This window comes from Triticum aestivum, chromosome 1D (genome assembly GCF_018294505.1).
Source record: "Triticum aestivum cultivar Chinese Spring chromosome 1D, IWGSC CS RefSeq v2.1, whole genome shotgun sequence".
NCBI lineage: Eukaryota > Viridiplantae > Streptophyta > Magnoliopsida > Poales > Poaceae > Triticum > Triticum aestivum.
Genome location: NC_057796.1, coordinates 453079890 through 453083918, shown reverse-complemented (window position 1 = coordinate 453083918; position 4029 = coordinate 453079890).

The following is a 4029-nucleotide window of genomic DNA, read 5'->3' as shown; positions in this document are numbered from 1 at the left end:
TTGGTCGCGCCCCGCCTCGCCGGCCACGCCCCGTCGCTTCCGTCGTCTGCGCCCCGCCTTGCCGGCCACGCCCCGTCGCCTCCGTCGTCCGCGCCCCGCCTTGCCGGCCACGCCCCGTCGCCTCCGTCGTCCGCGCCTTGCTCTATTGCCAAGCAAGCCGTGCCCCTTTGCCTGCCGCGTCGGGAGGATTCCGGCGGCCAGGCTGAGGTCATGGGAGGCCACGACGATGTCGAGCTCGTCCAATTCGAACCGGCGGCGATCGATTGCGGCGTCTAGCGGCCTTTTCCGATGTGCGGTGATGAATTCCGGCGAGTTTAGGACGGATTCCGGCAAACTCCGCGGCGGCGTGTTTGCTCCGACGAGGTTTGACCGGTATACGGGGCCCCCTATATTCGGCCTTCCAACCTCCAAAGATAAGGGTTTCGGGTGTGCATTTGCGGTGGCCCTTAAAAATTTTACGGGTTGGACAACCTTTTCGGTTTCTGTTCTGGACACTTTTTTCGCCCAAAACTGTAAAACGCAAATTTTTTGCGGGTTTGACCACTTATGCGGGGTCTGCTAGAGATGCTCTCATTACTGTAGACAGATTACTGTAGATAACACAGGTTCAGATCACTGTTCATGCGCCTGTGGCGAAGCAATGTCAGGGGACCATAGCGCCCCGTGCCTCCCTTTCCTTGGCACGTTAGAGCCTTCGAGGATCTGGTTCCCAAAACGGTAGCCATGAATGAACAGAGAATGCGTGCAACTCTGAGCAAGTTGCTTGCTCATTCCTCGTAAATGAAATTGTTTACCGGGAAAAAAAGCTCCTGGACCTAACACAAAATATCTCGCGCGCGGCTGTCCTTGGCATCACATGCGGCGTTCCACTTCCAAACATAGGAATAGGAATAGGAATGGCAGGGAATATTCGATCCCTGGCGCATATGCAGGCACGTTCACTGGCGGTGGCCGCAGCGCTCGCCGCCGCACACGAGATTCCCTGGACGCCGGCTAGTACCGCGCACGCTCCTCCACGCCGACGCCGGCTGCTGTCCCGCTCAGCTAGCTAGCGTACAACACATGCACGCGGGCACGGCTGCGCGCGGAGTGCCGTCGGCCACGTCGGGCCGGCGACAAGTGGCGTCGCGGGAAGGCATGGACGGAGCGGGTACCACAGACTGGAGTACATTTGAAAGTCGAAATTATTTCACCACCGGTTCTTCTGTGGTGCCAGACTGCAACTCGTTTGCCGACACGTAGGCCCGTCAGATCTCACTGACTGGCTGACGACGCGAAGAAAAGGGGCAGCAGCGTTCTTCGGACGTCTTTGTGCACATGCACATGAACTGAAAGCTTTTCTGTGAGAATCCAACGACTTGCAAAAGTGTGCTCCAAGTCAGACAGCCCGCACAAGTCAGCAGCCTTGGCCGTGATTTAACTTGAAATCCCATCGTCAACCAATGACTGCATAGATAAATCAGCGCCAACTACTTTAGCGCCTTCTACTTCCAGCCGTCAAGTTAGACTATTCAATTCGACACTCCGTTTATTAATGCTAATCTCCTTTCTAGCGTCTCTTGCGCTCAAGCGAAAAGGCCATCCAGGAGACTTGCTTTTCGTTGCAAAAGGCACAAGCGGTTGGCGGCCTTTGACCTTGTTGAACCCCGGTGCGCGGCGAGGTTGCACTGCATTGGCATGGATCGGTGCAGTTGACGAGCGACCAACAATGCGCCCCGTACCGGTAGGATCTGCGAGATAGAGTAGAGAGGATCTTCGGCAGATATGACAAGGACGGACACGGTGGGTAATTGAGTATGCGGAAGGTAGAGAGAGGGGGGACGACTGCGGGGACGACGCCGGCCTCCGCCGCCTCTCCCCCGCCCCCCCCCCTCTCCCGCCGTGCCCGCTGGCGCGCCGCGCCTGGCCGGTGCGGCCGCCCTCCTCCTGTCTCCTCGCCCCTCGGCCTCCTGCCCTGCCTCGTCGCCCTCCCCTCCTCTGCCCTCGTCCGCCTCTGCAGCGACTCGCACTTGCAGTTGGGCCGACTGGGCGGCGGAGGAGGACCGGCTGGACGCCGCCGCGGTTGCCGTCGGGCTGCCACGGCCTCTTCGCCGCTTTGGTGACCGGTTGGCGGCCGCCGAGTCCGTGTCCGCCCCGGTGCCCTCCCCTTCCCTCCCCCTCCTCCTACCTTTGCGGGTGCGGCCGGAGGCCCACCACGCACCACCTTCCCCTCCGCCGCAGAGCGCCGGCCGTCCGGCTGGTCGTCGTGGCCGAGGGGCCCGAGCGCGAGCTTGGGGGGTGGCCGGTCGGTCGGAGTTGGGGGCGGGCGGCGTTTTCATGGCGCTCTCCCTCGTCAGACTTCCCATCGAGTGCGCCGGCGTCGGTTGCGGGTCCCTTGGCCGGCTCGGCCTCGACCGGGGTCGTCCCTCATGGCTGCAAGTTTCGGCCTTTCCGGCCATCGGCGGTTGCGGCGGGCGACGCCCCGCCGCCGGCGGCGTCCTGGCCTCCTAGGGGGGAAACTCTACTCCCTCCCCTCCCTCGGTCGAGTTGTGGGTTGGGCCTAGGTGGGCCGTCGACGCATGTGGCTCGGCCACCCCGTGGCCCCCCCCACTGGGCCTGTGGGGGGAGGTGGGGATCCTGGACCGTCCCGGGCCTCTCCCGTTGGGCCTGCCCGTGCTGGGCCGCCTCTCTCCTTGGCCTCTGCGGTCGGGCCGCTCTTAGAGCGCGCTCCTGCCCCCGCTAGGGCTTGACCCATCTCCCTCCCTTCCCACCCCGACCCCCTCCTTCCCGTCACCGCCGCCATCCTCTCCCTCCCTGCCCTCCCGCACGCCGTCTCGGATCCCTCCCGCCATGGCTAGCGAGCAAGGCGATGGTGCCCCTCGGCCTAAGTGGCGTGCCGATGGCCGGGAATGCTCAAGGGCAAGGGGGCGGCGTCCGCGTCCGAGGGGGGTTGGCGTGGTGCTGACCCGCGGACCGCTCGCCAGAGCAGTGGCGCGGCCGCGGCCGCGACCGGGACCGCCGGTCTCCGCCTCGCCGCTCTCGCTCTCCGACTCGCTCCGGCCGCTCTGAGGCGTCCCCCTCCCCCCGCGGCGCTACGATCCCCCGCGTCGCCAGGCGCAATTTCCGCCTTCCAGTCCCAACAATCGCAATGGGCGAGGTGCCTTTGCGAAGAAGAAGAAGAAACGCGCGGCGAATCAACAAGCCGCGGCCGCGTCCGCCCCGGCATCCTCCATCTGCAACCCCCTCCCCCCTGAAAGTGCGTTATATCGACTAGAGGGGGGGTGAATAGGCGATTTTTATGAATTCTTCACTGAGGAATTTGCAGGTGAGGAAATTCCTTAGCGAAGAACTACTTGCAACGGAATAAGTACTCAAATGTAAACATAGCAGAACACAAGCATGGTCATCATGATGAAATAAAGACAAGCACAGAGTACAGAAAGCGTAAACACAGGAAAACACAGGATGAAGACAAACAGACTGAAGAAATTGAACTGAGGAAATTGAGAAAGTCTTCAGTCAAAGTCTTCAAACACAGATATGAACAAGTGCACAACACAGTTATGAGGAAATGAAAGAGTTGAGGAAATAGAACCAGTAAGCTTGGTGAAGACAATGATTTGGTAGACCAGTTCCAACTGCTGTCTCAGTTGTACGTCTGGTTGGAGCGGCTAGGTATTTAAACCTGAGGACACACAGTCCCGGGCACACAGTCCTCACCGTATTCTCCTTTAGCTAAGGTCACACAGACCTCGCCCAATCACTCGTGGTAAGTCTTCAGGTGACTTCCGAACCTTCACAAACTCGGTCACTCGGCGATCCACAATTCCTCTTGGATGCTCTAGACCATGACGCCTAACCGTCTGGAAGAAGCACAATCTTCAAAGGTAACAAGCGTCGGATCCACGCAGGATCAATCTCTTCAGTGATGCTCAACCACTTTGGGTTTGTAGGTGTTTGGGTTTGGGTTTTCCTCACTCGATGATTTTTGCTCAAAGTCCTCGGAGGATGGGATGCTCTGAAATGACAAGTGTCAGTTTCTCTCGGAGC